At 44.6% G+C, this 16,172-nt stretch overlaps 1 long non-coding RNA gene across 1 annotated transcript in view; it reads left to right on the forward strand.

The window, feature by feature from the left end:
• Positions 1-15,731, forward strand: part of LOC126980888 (uncharacterized) — an 86,135-nt gene extending 70,404 nt beyond the window's left edge. Inside the window, exon 3 of the long non-coding RNA XR_007733641.1 lies at positions 15,646-15,731. This is a non-coding gene — a long non-coding RNA (uncharacterized LOC126980888). The remainder of the gene's footprint in view (positions 1-15,645) is intronic.
• Positions 15,732-16,172: the final 441 nt, after the last annotated feature.

Consider the following 16,172-nt stretch of genomic DNA (forward strand, 5'->3'; position numbering starts at 1 on the left):
CGTCTTTTCAGGAAAAGTTTTTTTGCTCTGACTGAGGGTCACGCCGCCTCCTGACCTACAGCTGTGTATATATATATATATATATATATATATATATATATATATATATATATATATATATATATATATATATATATATATATATATATATATATATATGAGCCAAACAAGTGAAAAAGGTGGTAAGGAAGCTCAGGCTGGAGCAGCTGTTCTATGGATATATGTTTTCTGAGAGTTCGACAATGTTTTTCTCAGATAATTTATAGTACTTAATTTCTCGACTCGTAACACATACAAAATCTTCAAGTGTGGATACATTGCATGGAGGGCAGGGCTGGACCACGAACAGCGAGCCTCAGATTCTCCCTCAATGGAGAGCCAAGTACGGTGACGTCTTGGATGACACCACTATATAGGGCTTTGTTTTTCTTTTCCTTCAAAAATCTCAATTAGTGGAGGGACATTGACCTTGGTGTGGTGAGACCGTGACCTCAAGCTTTTAAAGCTCAGTTTGTGAGAGGTCAGGTGTGTGGCATGACAGGGTGTGTGACAGGGCAGGGTGTGTATAGGGCAGGTGTGTGGTGGATAGCAAGGCAGGTGTGTGGTGGGTGGCAGGGTAGGGTGTATGACAGGGCAGGTGTGTGGTGGATAGCAAGGCAGGTGTGTGGTGGGTGGCAGGGTAGGGTGTATGACAGGGCAGGTGTGTGGTGGGTGGCAGGGTAGGGTGTATGACAGGGCAGGTGTGTGGTGGGTGGCAGGGTAGGGTGTATGACAGGGCAGGTGTGTGGTGGGTAGCAAGGCAGGTGTGTGGTGGGTGGCAGGGCAGGTGTGTGTGGTGTGCAGCAGGGCAGGTGTGTAGTGGGTGGCCGGGCAGGTGTGTGTGGTGTGCGGCAGGGCAGGTGTGTGGCCCATTGAGCGCCCCTGCCGGCTCACAAGCACCTTCACGGCAGCCACTTGAGGCCACAAGAGATTTTTACCACAATGTCGCCGAAAAGGAAGTGGTGGCGGAGGCATTTCATTTCCTCTCCTTTTTATCAGTACGGGACACGTGCCTTTTGGGGCCGTGCCTGTGTAAAGCAATGTTACGGGTCACATGATAAATGCCCCAGGATGGCGTCGCCTAAAGTACTGTGCTTGCAACGTTGTATGACTCAGCAAATGAAAAAATACATGCCCACCGTGACCCCAGTCTGCGTCTCATCGTCGTGGTCGTAATAACAGTCGTAAGGGACGAAGAGGAAGGAAACACTCACATACTTGAAGCCGTGTAGGGTCATACACGAACCTCCTTTTTTTTTAAGGCTAACTTGAATCAAAGAACATTAACTCATATTACGAACGTTTACAATAATCATTACTTTCCTTCCGTAATTTTTTTATTAGTGTAACTTAACACCACAGACATCAACCTGCCGTGAAATCAGTACATAACAGTGTGTGTGTGCGTGTGTGTGTGTGTGTGTGCGTGTGTGTGTTTTACAATTATTACAAAGGAAAGTAATATGAATAAAACTTTACAAATAATTGCTTTAAGTTTTCTCGCTCTTGTCCTTTGTTATTGTTTTCAAGAAATTGTTGGAAACTTTTCCGGGGCAGCGGGAGACGGCAATTATTTTATCCCAGGGAAGAAAGGTATACAACTTCTTTCGTCCTGGTATATCCTCAGCAAAGTTTAAGGCGGACCACTTAGGTTATATGAAATATTTAAATTACTTTTGTCTGAGGATTACCTGCTACTCATTTTTATACTTATCATTTATTTATATTTTACTTATTAATTTTGGGTATACAACACTTATTTTTGCTGTTGACCCAGTGAGTGTCCGCGTGGTGTCTTCTTGCTCCTGACAAACACTCCACCACCACCACCACCACCTCCCCCCCCCCCCCTCACCACCACCACCACTATGCGTAAATGTTTGCCTGTCCCTTCCTCTACAAGTCCACTCTCCACCACCACCACCACCACCACCAGCACTGTGCTTAAGTGTTTGCCTGTCCCTTCCTCTACAAGTCCACTCTCCACCACCACCACCACCAGCACTGTGCTTAAATGTTTGCCTGTCCCTTCCTCTACAAGTCCACTCTCCACCACCACCACTACCACCACCACCACCACTACCACCACCACCACCACTCTCTGCCTCTCCTCTCACACCCATTCGTTACCAGTACTATCCCTACTTCGTCTTACATTCCCTCCCATATTTTTCTATACTTCTGCGAACATCGTTGTACCTAAGACATGTGCACTGTCCGCCGTATGTAGATGCTGTATGTATACTTTTAGATTTGCACACTTCTACTTCTTACGACTGTATACTTCCGGACTGAAGTGTCGCTAGAACTTTGGAACTAATCGATCTTTTTTTTCGGCACCCTTTTCTGTCTGTTTTAAGTTGACGGCGTCTTGCATACGTGTTTGTTTATCCTAATCCACAAGCAGCACTCCAACAAGCACAAGCGCACACACAACACCCCCCCCCCTCACACACACACACACACGTACACACAAATCCCCTCACCTCACACACATATCTACCCCCAACCCACATACACACATACACACACCCCCGTCACTCTAAGTGGGGGCGCTGAGTCTGCGGCGGTGTACCCCATGCAGCCACCCCGCCCTGCACTCCCCTGTTGCAGCGTGAGTCAGGCTTGCCAGGCACGTCCCCGGCCACACCTGGGACCCGCGGGAGCAGAGGCGTGGCCCGGGGAGGCAGGCGAGGCAGGGCGAGGCAGCGCAATGTGTCCCCTCTCGCCTGATTACACTGCCAAGCCCCGCTCCGCCCTACCCTACCACCCGCCCTCTCGCCCCCCGGCCCTCCCTCCCTGCATTGAATAAATAAATAGATAAATACATGAATGGATTAGTTCCCCGTGAATGCGTTTTTGCGTTAAGTTGTTGGATGGATTGATGGATGAGACGGTGGTGTTTTTTTGTTTCTTCTTTGTTGTCTTTGTTTTGATTTGCTTTTCTTTTATTTGTTTTGTTTTGTTTTAATTCTTTTGTGCCATGGTTTTGTGTGTTGTCTGTTTTTATTTATTTTTTTGTAATTTTTTTTAGTGTGTTTGTAGGTATAAATGTGTGTGTGTGTGTGTGTGTGTGTGTGTGTGTGTGTGTGTGTGTGTGTGTGTGTGTGTGTGTGTGTGTGTGTGTGTGTGTGTGTGTGTGTGTGTGTGTGTGTGTAAAGAACGCCGCCATTCGCAACACGTACATCATGACACACACACACACACACACACACACACACACACACACACACACACACACACACACACACATACACAACCTCCTCCCCTCACACTAACATACCCCCCCCCCCTCTCCACACACGTAGTACATATCCCCACACAAACACGTACATATCCCCCCCCACACACACACATATATCCCCCCCCCCACATTCATACCCCTCCCCCCCCCTCACACATTGCAAACAGAAAAAAAAACCCTTACTTGAACGCAACTGAGCAGGAACCAGACGCTGCCAAATTATTCCAAAAACGCAAACAGATACATACAACGTTAATACCAGGCCGCACATAAAGCTGACCTCGCGAAACTTTTTTATCCCTGACATGCACCAGCGAGTGAAGATTTTTATTTTTTTATATATATTTTTGCTCGTTTTATGCTGCTTTCCTTTTTTTTAGGTTTTTATTTGTCATTACATCTTTTTCTTTTTACGTGTACACCTATAGCCCCGGTAGGCTTTTCTTTACGGGCCTAGATGGTAGTCGGCCCCAGCCCTTCATGGCGCAGGGAAGTGTTTATAGTGGCGCCATCTTCTCTTGCTTCTGCTTCGTGTGTATTGCAGCGACTCTTCCTCTTTCTCCTCTTCCTCCTCTTCATCCTTTTTCTAGATTCCTTTTATTTACTTTTTCACTCTTGTTCTAGTCCTCGTTCGTCAGTTTTCATTTCCGCTCCTCCCGAAATTGACCTATCTTTCGGCCACTCCTCTAACTCTTTATAGGAGCGGTGAGTAGCGGGTTTTTTTTTTCACATTTGTTACCTTTTTTATGCCCTTGAACTGACTCCTCTGCTGTAAAAAAAAAAAAAAAAATAAATAAATAAATCGCCACGACATTTTGTACTTTTTGCGTATCAGCTTTCCTACTCTTCATCCTTTACTAGATTCCCCCTTTTTTTCCTTTTCAATCTAGTTATAGTTTTCGTTCGTCCTCCTCTTTGTCATACTCTTTATAATCAGTTACTTTTTTTATTTGCCACAACTTCCTCTCTGTCTTGTATTGCAGTTTCACGTCCTCATCCTTTTTTTTATATTCCTTTTTTTCCTTTTCAATCTAGTTATAGTTCTCGTTCGTCCTCCTCTTTGTCATACTCTTTATAATCAGTTACTTTTTTATTTGCTACAACATCATCTCTTCCTTGTATTGCAGTTTCATCTCCTCATCCTTTTTTTTTAGATTCCTTTTTTTCCTTTGCACTCTAGTCCTCGTGTTCGTTGCTCGTCGTCTGTCATATTTTTTTCATCCTTCTTCCCTCGTTTTCTACTTTTTTCCGTCCTCGTCTTTCTCGTCCTCACCCTCGTCCTCATTATCCTCTTTTTTTCTGTTCCTGCTTCCTCAATTGCTTTCTTTTCAACATCCTCATCTTTATCCTTCATCCTTTTTTCACCTTCAACCTCTTCCTCCTCCTCTACTGTCATCTTCATTAACATTTCCTCCTCCATTATTTCTTTCTGTTAATTTTTTTCCTCCTAAAACGTTCTTTTCCTCTTCCTTACTTTCCAGTCTCCTCCACTTACAATCCCCTCCACCCACACGATTTCTTTCTTTTCCTCCTCCTCCTCCTCCTCCTCCTCCTCCTCCCGCTCCACCGTGGGAAATATAGAATGGCTCAAATTAAAAAAGTTTAATCCTACGGCCTGACTTACAATGCGAAAGTTGTTAAAGAAGAGGAGAAAGAAAAACCCTCCGGTGTCAAACTAATTTATGCATCTGGGTGGCTGCCAGTGGAAATATTAATCCTTGGAAGGGTTTCGAACTGAGGGACGCTAAGATTTGCAAGCATGTGGGCTGGGTGTGTGTGGGGGGGTGGAGGGAGGTGGCAAGGGACTGGTTAAGGAGGTTGAGGTGAAAGGGGCAAAAAGGGAAGTGAGGAGGGGGAGAAAGTGAGTTAGAAGAGAAGGATGAACAGGTGTTTACGAAGGGAAGGGGGTGAGAAGAGAGGAGCTGGAAGTGAGAGAGGGGACGCGAGGGGAACTTAAGTATTTTGTCGACGTATCTGAGTGTTACTAATGAGGACAAGGATGAGGGAAGGGCTAGAGGAGTGAGAGGAAGAGGTTCAGTGTGAGGGGAGCGAGTGTGTTGTGTAGAGAGCTTGGGGTTGCTAGTGAGAGTAAGGCTGTAGCTGTCAAGGAAAGGGTCAGGGAAGGCATGGGACTGGGTGTAGTGTGTGTTGGGACGCGTGTGATAAGTTGTGACGCAAAAAATGTTACGAGATGAAGGTGACGTAAAATAGAGGAAGTTATGAAGGCGGGGAATTTATTCTTAAGGGGAAAGAGGAAGCGCAGTAACATGTCTATAAGTATTTGAATGTAATTTTTTTGGTGTACTGTAATTGTTGTATCGTTTAATTTAAGGTAGTTGGGGAAATTTTATATTTTGCTGTAGTCATCGTCATTGTTTTTTTTGGTGTTTGGGTTATCGTAACAGAAATGTGTGTGTGTGTGTGTGTGTGTGTGTGTGTGTGTGTGTGTGTGTGTGTGTGTGTGTGTGTGTGTGTGTAGTAGTTTAGTTGTGTAGTAGCGGTAGCAGTAGTGTTAGTAGTAATATAAGTAGTAGTAGTAGTAGTAGTAGTAGTAATTATTCACTATAAAGCAGTAACAACGGCATTACATCACTGCTATCAACAACATCAACACCAGCAGCAAACAGTAAACACAATTACACCGTTACAAAACAAGGTAGTAGTCTTAATTGATGCTCTCAGTGTCAACAACAACAACAGCAGCAGAAGCAGCAACAACAACAACAACAACAATAGCAGCAACAACAACAACAACAACAACAACAACAACAACAACAACAACAACAACAACAACGAGCAAACAAACATTACGGAAACATTAGCACCAACATCACGCCACCTTCGAAAAAAATAATAAGGGGAGTAATAACATCAACATTAGGAGAATAACAACAACAACAACAACAACAACAACAACAACAACAACAACAACAACAACATAAACAACATCAACAACAAAACCATTCTGTATCAAAGTTAACGGTCCGGGGATGGAAGAACATTGCAAAAAAGAGGAAAATAGAAGGGAAGGAAACGAAGAAGGAAGGAGGCAAAGAAGGGAGACGGAAAATAGAAAAGCGATTACAAAGTGATAAATTAAGAGAAGAAGGGATGAAGAAAAATTAATTACGGGAAAGCAACTAACGACGGGAATATGAAGGGAAAAAAAATAAATGGACGAAGTAAGGGAGAAAGAAAAGTATGCGGGGGAAGAAAAAATGGATTGGAAGAAAATACATAAGAACTACAATAAATGAGAGAGAGAGAGAGAGAGAGAGACTGACTCAGGTCACGATGTAAGATTAATTTAATCCTGTAGTTGGTGTGGCTACCAACGTGTTTCCCTCGGCCAGTCACGGCCACACGTCCTGATGGAGGAGCCGCGGCGAGGGCGGCCGGCCAGCCAGGCGGGGGCAGAAGGAGCCAGGAGGGGCGTGATGGCGGGTTAACACGCCGCGTGGGTAAGGGATGGCGGGGGTATTGGAAAGGGCCGTGGCTCCGCGGGGCAGGTTAGTGGATGGGCAGAAGTGGACGGTGATAGGACAGTGGTCCCGCGGGCGAGGCGCCGTAATCACCTGGAGCAGTGGTTCCCAAACTTTTTCACATGATGCCCCCAATGTATTTCTAACAAAACCTCACGCCCCCCCCCCCCCCAGCCTTTGTTTTATATATATATATATATATATATATATATATATATATATATATATATATATATATATATATATATATATATATATATATATATATATATATCCTGTGCGTTAGTGTCGTCTCTCTTGTCCTTCGTGGTTGCCTTTTGGTGCACCGTTTTAGGAACTTGCCGAATGATCAGCTGCCGGCAGGTCTTCCTTAAGATCAGCTTCTTAACCTGTTATCGCGTGGGTAAACATCACCACAAACTCAACTGTTGGCCGTAGTTTCGGACAGATGTAGCACAGAAGGCAGCAAGAGCCAAAGTAGCAAAAAAAAGTCATAATGTTTATAATGTATGAAATCACCGGAGACAACACAGGCTTGGGCGAAAAGCTAGTAGTGCCCAGGGTGCTGCTGGTATGAATATGCTAAATAAGCGTCTTGGTTTAAGAGAGAAGAACGCCTCACAACTTTACAGGCTTGCTGGGTTTGAATGTCCAGCAGCCTCTTCTTTGTGGTGCTCGGCTTGCAAGTTTAGAAATCATCTGTGGGAGATGTCTGTCCTTAGTTTACAAATCATCCGTTCCGTGAAATATCTAACATTTGATTATAAACTGGTTAACCTAACCTTGTAATATAAATACGAAAAGAAATCCGATAATATTTTACTATTCTTATGAATGTTGTTGACGTCCTTAGAGGCAAGGCAGCCAAGACCACCTCCCGGGCAGGCGCGGGTCAAGGCTGTGAGGCGGTCGTGCCTTCTGCGACTTTAAAGGGAAAGAAAACTACAAAAGAATTAAGAAAAAAAAAATTTATTCCTTGCGTCGTCAGCAAGGAAAAGCACAACAAAGGCTCAACTAAATAGAAAAGTTAAGACCGCGCTTGAATTTAATAGAATGCGAGAATTAGATTAAAAGCTGAACTCTAAAGAGGATAATGTACCTGCGAGACCCTGCACGAGGAGGCGACCTGCTGCCTGCGTGCGTGTTGCGTGAGGCCGAGGCTGTTGAGGGGCGTTGAGGATGTTGTCGCTGATTGTGTGTAATTCTCCCTTTAATTTTCTTTTCCTCGTATTCTACTTCTTGTCATGATCTTGTCATTTTTTTTGCTTTCTTTGGCAGCTTATTTTTTCTTTATTAATGGGAAAATAAGCATCATGAGGTTAATAGGAGAGTCATGATTATATATACTCTCTCTCTCTCTCTCTCTCTCTCTCTCTCTCTCTCTCTCTCTCTCTCTCTCTCTCTCTCTCTCTCTCTCTCTCTCTCTCTCTCTCTCGACATTTTCTTCCTTTTCTTTACCTTCTTATCTTCATTTCTTCATTATTCTCGTTTTCTCCTAAATGTTCTGTCTTTTCTCTCATAAATCTCTTTCGCTGTCTTCGTTTTCTTTTTTTTTATTCTCCGTGTCGTTCTTTGTCCTTTCATTTTCTTCCTTATTGTCTGTTGGTTAGCTTCGTTGTCTTGGTTCCTTCTCTTTCCTCTTTCTCCTTTTCTTTCATTCTTTGCTTTATTTGGTAGTTTTTTCTTTTTTTTTTACATTTTTTCTTCTTTGTCATCGTTTTCAATGGCGTAGTTATTTTTTTTTTCTGTTTTGCTTCATCTCTCTTCGTGTTCTTTCTATCTACGTTATCTGTGTTGCATTTAATTTTTTTTTGTCATATTCGTAAACCTTTTTCTACTTTTAACACTGCACTAACATTCCTCCTTCTCCTCTTCCCCCTTTTCCTTCTACTCCTTCTTCTCTTCCTACTACTACTACTACTACTACTACTACTCCCACTACTACTACTACTACAAGTACAACAAATACTGCTACTACTACAACTCTTACTAATACTACTATAACTATACCTTAAGATAGCTACATATATTTTTCGTCTAGTCCTTGTTGGAGGCATCAGAGGAGGGAAAGGGAAGGCAGGAAAGAAAAAGAAAAAGGAAGGGAACGGGAGAGGGAGGGAAAGGTAGGGAAGGGGCGGAAAAGGAAGGGAATGAAAGGGAAGACGGGTGTTTGGTGAGGCTGTGGCGGTGGCAGTGGTGCTGGGCGGGGGGTAGGTAGACGGTGGTAGTGGAAGTGGGCGGGGGGGGAGGGGGGGGGGTGATGAGGGAAGTCGCCCGGAAACGCACTTCACCGCCAGTTGAGAGAAAATGGGATAAGATACGCCCGATGGAGTGCGACAAAGAAAACACGGTGGATTAGGTCACTCGGGGCGCTGATGCTGGAAAACTGTTGTGTTGCGGCCGCTGTACCTGCTGTTGGTGTTGCTGTTGGTGGTGTTGGTATTGCTGTTGTGTTAGGTTAGTGCTACTTCTGTCATTAGTTCGTTGCTGCTGCTATTACTGGACGAGGGAAAGAGGAAGAAGCAAGAAAGTTGAGAGAGAGAGAGAGAGAGAGAGAGAGAGAGAGAGAGAGAGAGAGAGAGAGAGAGAGATGAGAGATGAGAGATGAGAGAATGGAAAAACGTGAGGTAAGAAACGTTGAGAAAGAATGTAACAGAGAAAGTGGAAGGAAGTGGAGGAAGGAAGAGAGAAAAAGGAACGGGAAAGTAGAAGAGGAAGGAAAGGGAAAGATAAAAGGAGAAAATCTGTTGCTGATGCTGCTGTTCAGATTATTGATGTTGTTGCTGGGTATCAGGACACCTCCCCTCCCGAAATTGACCTATGTTTCGGCCACTCCTCTAACTCTTTATAGGAGCGGTGAGTAGCGGGCTTTTTTTCACATTTGTTACCTTTTTTTATGCCCTTGAACGGACTCCTCTGCTGTAAAAAAAAAAAAAAACTACAGCTGGTTCTATTATTTTGTTGTTGCTACTGTTCTTTTTTTGTTTATAGCGCCAATAGGCTTTCTTGATGGATCTCTTGGACGGTCCCAGCCCACGAAATTTTATTCATAGTGGTGCCGTAATTTATGTTCTTGCTGGAGGACTGTTACATTTTCCTTCGTGTCCCGCCGGTTGTGAGGATAGAGTCACGTCCTTAAGTGAGGCTGTTTACCACGCCATGAACAACTGCATATTATTTAGTCAATGATGTTATTATAAAGTTCTTTTGGTTAATGATTCTGTAGTAATGTAATGTTATCATCACAGCGGGATAATTTGCATGAAACTGATACTCTGAACATCTATATATAATTTATGTTTATTCTGAACACTCACACACACACACACACACATACACACACACACACACACACTAACCCTCCCCCCCCCCTCCCCTCCCCACCACGCGCTCACTTTCACCACCTTTCTTTAAGCAACCTTTTTCACTTCTTTCTTCGGCCGGGAGACGCGCTCCCTTCCTCGGCGGGGCAGGTCGATTCGCGCCCCGCTGCCCCGCTTCCTGATCTCAAGTGGCGCCGAAAATTCTCCCCACGCGCCCGCCGCCTCTCCTGCCGGCACCCTTCCGTCCTCCCCGCCTCACCTCTATTTCCCTCCCGTCGGCGCGCGAAAGAACCACTTGGCTGCACCCGGAGCCTCGCGGAAATGAAACTTATTGGTGGAGTGTCACGGCCGTCGGGGAGGTGATTTTTTCCTATCTGGGCTGAGGCTTCGTGGCACGCTGGCGGATTTTCCCGGAGCCGAGTCTCGTCGATGTGGTATTGAGTTCCCGAAGAGTGTCTCAGAAGCCCCCCACCCTATACCCCCCTTTATTCTTCTCCCTCCCCCTTGTCTTCTCCCCTCTTCCCCCTTCCCACTCCCATTACCCTTTCATCCTCCTCCGCCCCTCTCTTCTCTCCGTCTTTCCCCTTCCTCCCTGCCTCTCTTCTCCCTCTCTTCCTTTTCTGCCCTAACTATATATATCTTTCTATCCATCTATCTATTTATCCAGTTGTATCTATCTATCTATCTATCTATCTATCTATCTATCTATTTATCTGTCTGTCAAAAGTCACAGCTAGAATCTTTTAAAGGCTTGTCTATTTTCAATGCTCTAATTCGTGTTCCGCAGATCGTTTTTAATAACATCATAAAATCTGTTTATTAGTTTTGCGATAGTTCTCCAAGATTTTTTAAGTGTTGAAGTTGCCGTGGTGCGTTAATTGTCTTTTGTTTTATCATTTAAAGTCTGATTATAAATATTCCTTAACAGCTGCAAGGAAATTAATCTACATTGCTCCTTAGACAGTGCGTATTAACTCGCTTCAGGAATGTTGGGGTGGTGTATTGAATTGATTGAAATGATAAAAAATAATGACAACACAAGACTACAGTTTCCAGCTTCACGGTAACTCCAACAAAGCAGGGAATACAATCATCGGCAACATTTCTTTCCAATTTATAGTTCCTCGAAGCACCGTTGCCAGATTGTCGTACTCAGAGCATAGTATTTACCGGTTTCTGACGCCTAACTATTGCCAAGAAACATCAGGAATGAACTATTTTGAAGATAAGTATAGGTGAATCTCCTTATTGGGGTCCACGAGACAGTTTTTGGGTCGGAAGTCGGTAAATATAAGAAGCTGAGTAAGACAATCTAGCAACGTTGCCTTGAAGCTCACTCAGGGGCTGTGCGGTGTTTGTGTGTCTGCTTGTAACATTATCAGCAGTGTGTGTGTGTGTGTGTGTGTGTGTGTGTGTGTGTGTGTGTGTGTGTGTGTGTGTGTGTGTGTGTGTGTGTCATTCATCCATGGTCTGATCACGTGCCGGACTTGTGATTGCCAGTTAGTACCCTCCAAGAAAGCGCTTGTCTGAGCTCTTTAGACGGATCCTTGGGTACGGCCGGGACCTCACGCATCACCGACCCATCCCCTTGCCTGTGGGGGGGACACTAACCGCCTCCGTCAGCGAAAAAGTTTTTGGTCTGAAAGAGGCGCGAACTTCCAGGTGGCGTTCGAATGCCTTACCGACCTGCCCATGGAGTGGTGTTGGAGTGGTGTATGTGAGGGAGAGTGGGAGAGTGAGAGAGTGAGAGAGTGAGAGAGAGAGAGAGAGAGAGAGAGAGAGAGAGAGAGAGAGACCGAAAAAACTATAAGTTGTACCAACGGAGAAAGCTTCACCAAAGTAGCCTTGTTTCGTCCTCTGCCAGGCCAGCCACTCCGCGTCCTCCTCAACCTCCTCCACCTCCTTCTCTTCCTCTCTGCGCCACCACCCTCCCGCCTCCCGCCACTACCGTTTACTTTCCTCAACCAAGCTTATTAATTATTCAGACCAAGAGTTTATACTCGTACTAAGGTCCCCTCGTTCTGAGCAAGCCACTCACTCCACCCTCCAGCCAGCCAGCCGTCTTCCGCCTCCTTCACCCTAACGTCTCCTGCTCCTGATGTGTGTCTTCTCTTTTTTTAATAATTATTCAACGTATAGAGCCGCTTATGGTCCTGCTTCCCTTCCTTCCACCTCCCACACTCTCTCACTCTCTCCTCACTCCTGCTTTTCATGATGTCTGCTTTTTTTTAATTATTTGACGCATAGAGCCACTCACGGATCTTGGTTCTTCCTCTTTACCTTCCACGTTTTCTCTCCATCATCCTCATCCTGCTCATTGTCCTTCCTTGCCCTTTATCTTCACTTTTTATTTTCTTGATATCTGTTTTTTTTTGTATAATTATTTAACTCATGGAGCCACTCAGGGTTCTTTGTTCTTCTTCCTTACCTTACATGTTTTCTCTCCATCATCCTCATCTTGGTTATAGTTTTTCCTTCTCCTCCATCTTCACCTTCTATTTTCTTGATGTCTTTGTTTTTTATAACTATTCAGCTGATAGAGCCGCTCAGTGTTCCTGCTTCTTCTTCTTTACCTTCTACGATTCCTCTCCATCATCATCATCTTGGTCATAGTTGTTCCTCCCTCTTCATCTTCATCCCTTATTTTCTTGAAGTCTCCTTTTTTTTATAATTATTCAGGGTATAGAGCCGCTCAGTGTTCCTGCATCGTGTTCTTTACCTTCTACGTTTCCTCTCTACCATCATCGTCTTGCTTCTAATCCTTGCTTCCCTCCTCCCGTTTCCTCCACCTCTTCTCTTCTCTTCTTCATGTGTGTTTATGGTAATTATTATTGATCCTAGTGTTTTCTTTTTCAAGGTTCATCTCTCTCAAGCTTTACCTAGTTCTCTTGTTTTTCTTCCTTACGTCTTTGTTTCTCTCTCTCTCTCTCTCTCTCTCTCTCTCTCTCTCTCTCTCTCTCTCTCTCTCTCTCTCTCTCTCTCTCTCTCTCTCTCTCTCTCTCTCTCTCTCTCTCTCTCTCTCTCTCATTTACGTTTTTTTCTTATCCTGGTGTGTTTGTGTGTGTGTGTGTGTGTGTGTGTGTGTGTGTGTGTGTGTGTGTGTGTGTGTCTCTTTTTAATTATTTAACGTATAGCCCAGAGCAGCTTATGGTTCTTCCACTTCCTGACGCTCGACTTTTCCTCGTATTTTCTTCCATATCTTCGTCTTTCTCTTTATCTTCTTCTCCCTCCTTCCCTTCTTCCTTCGCTCGCTCTAATTTCATTCCGGTGGGTTCCTCTCTCTCTCAACAACCCAGCCCCCCTTCCCATTCTCCCGATCGTTCCCCTTTCTCTTTTAACCCTAAAGCTCAAGGGATACGCTCTCTCTCTCTCTCTCTCTCTCTCTCTCTCTCTCTCTCTCTCTCTCTCTCTCTCTCTCTCTCTCTCTCTCTCTCTCTCTCTCTCTCTCTCTCTCTCTCTCTCTCTCTCTCTCGCTCTCGGTCTCGGTCTCGGTCTCAGCTCAGTCCTTCCTCTCTCTATAAACTACTAAGTATCCGGTTTACAGTAATCTCAACAACAAGCAGACGAAATACACCGCTAAGAAAAGTAACATTCACTTGTTTTTTGTCTCGTCTTGGGAATTATTTATCGTCACCTTCGTAAAGAAACCGCCTCAGTCATTATTTTCTACTTTACAGGAAATCAGAAAAGAACTGTCATCATCTCATTTGGCTTAAGATTTAGGCAGGAATGAAAAGGCTAATTCTAGACCACTCAAACCCTGAATAAACCCTGAAGACAAAAATGGGCGTTACATGATGAAAAACTGATGTAAACAAAAACCTGGAAATCGCTGAAAAATGACTTTGGCGATTATTTTATGAGGGTGACGATTTACTCTTTTCCTGAATAGTGGGTCTGTTCATGGTAAGGAGCAGCAAAAAGGCCTTCCAGTATAGCATGGAGGGCACGGGGTAGAGGAAGAAGCAAGAGTACCGTTATGCTTCACACCTCCACCGCCTTTTGGATCATTCAGTTTCTTACATTTTTTTTCTTCTTTTTTTACAACAAAGGAGACAGCTCAAGGGCACAAAAAAAGGAAACAATAATAAAAAAAGCCCGCTACTCGCTGCTCGCATATACTTTCTGATATCTTATGCTATCGAAATAATTGCTTCGTGCTATTAGGAATATATGGTGTGTAAGGAAGTCGTTGCGCTAAGCTTTGAAATATCACCTGTTATTCCTATGTGTAAGTCAATCTGTGAGTCAAACACCAGTCATGAACACTTATATAGTTCCTTAGATTGCTAGATTGCACATAGACTCGCATCCATCCACCCGAGATCTCTCCAACAACAAAATATTGATCTCAGAAATATGTGACAAGAGAAGTATGAATATAGATAGACTCACATCCATCCACCCGAAATCTCTCCAACATAAAAATATTGATCTCAGAAATATGTGACGAGATGTATGAGTGTAGGTATGAGGAATGTGTTTGCAGGGTTTGTAAGGTGAGGTATTGTTCAGTGTAAGAAGGATATTAGTGAAGGTGACATGGGCAGCGTGAATTATAGGTTGAAAAGTCTGCGGGCCATATTTTTAAACATTTCGGTGTCCAAGCACACAGATTTTACAAGGGTTTCGTAGGCGTTTGAGGCATTTCCAAGGGTAGTTTTATGACCCTAGTGGTAATTTGAACCTTCCTCTGTACCATGAAGCTATAGAAACACTTATTTAAACCCGACTGAATTTCTCTTCGACCCGGTATATGCCCACAAATGTTGCGCCGACTAAACGAAACTTTCCAACTTCTTTTCGGTCTTGGGAAAAAGTTCGATGTGAGAGATGGAAGCGTCTGAGAATACCGACCTTGGATGCGCGTCACAGGTGGACCCTACACGGTACACGGAGATGATAACGTTACTATTATTCGTGTTCTAAGGACCCGTATACGTGCGGGGCTACTGGATGGACCCTGTTAGTGGATGTGGGGATTACCGTAGATTATAGGTGAGGAGATCCCCCACGCGCGGGCCTCGCCAGGGGACGTAATCGCCGCTAACACCGCCGGGCTCACAGCTTTGCCTCCGTCCCGCCGAAGTTGGCTGCGATATTTGCACCAACTTTAATAGGTTTCCTGCCCTCTTACCGTGATACGTGGATGCTGTGGTTACATCAAGGCACGGCCGGGGGTGGGTGGGGACGCTTGGATGGGAAAATGTTCACCCCTTGACTGCGGATTTCCTACAAGAAGACATCACCAAGCTACAGGAACGGAACAAAAAGTGGCTGATACTATTCAATGAAGAAAAATACAGCCCTGTGTCATGGGAGGGGATATCCAGCACACCAATACCACATGGGAAACACTCCACTATCCACCACAGAGGGAGAGAAAGACCTGGGAATATATGTTACCAGGCTACCAGTGAAAGCCAAATCCGTGCCAATCGCAGCGGACGGGTTAACTACTATGGTGAACGTAAAATGTGAAGTTCTTATATGCCGAGTGATCTTTATAATATGTTTTGAATACGCTTAAGTTTATATGATCTATTCTTATTTGCAGGTTCCTCGCGTGGCTCCTCCAATACCGTAACAATAAGTGGGCGCTTATGGCGGACGGTCACACGCAGCACGATTTGCCTCGGTAAGGTATGAAGGAGAGTTTTAATCAAGTCAAGGTGGCTGTAGCGCCTCCACCTTTAAGGCCGAGGCTAGCTGGCTGGCTGGGTGGCTGGCTGGCTGGCTACGTCCGGCCGGGCACTCTCACACACGCCACCTCCAGCTTTCATCTCCTCTCTCGCCTTTCTCTCTTATGACCTGCTTTGTTCCTTCCTTCACGCCTCTCTTGTTCTTGCTTTGGGCTACTTTGTCCTTCCCTTCTATGTCTCTTTCACTTCAAGAATGGCTTTTCCATGTCTGCCGGTTCCCGTCAACTTCTTGGGCTATTTCTCCGTGCACTCTTTTTTTTTTTTCTATCAGTCGCCTACGCTTGCTATCCCCGGACTCATTATGGCTTGTGGATGTAAGGGAAGGAGTAGTGTTCATCATCGTTCGTCTTATTCATCTTCATAACGTGAGGTGGAGTGTGGA

The sequence above is a fragment of the Eriocheir sinensis genome, chromosome 45 (assembly GCF_024679095.1).
Source record: "Eriocheir sinensis breed Jianghai 21 chromosome 45, ASM2467909v1, whole genome shotgun sequence".
Classification (NCBI taxonomy): Eukaryota; Metazoa; Arthropoda; class Malacostraca; order Decapoda; family Varunidae; genus Eriocheir; species Eriocheir sinensis.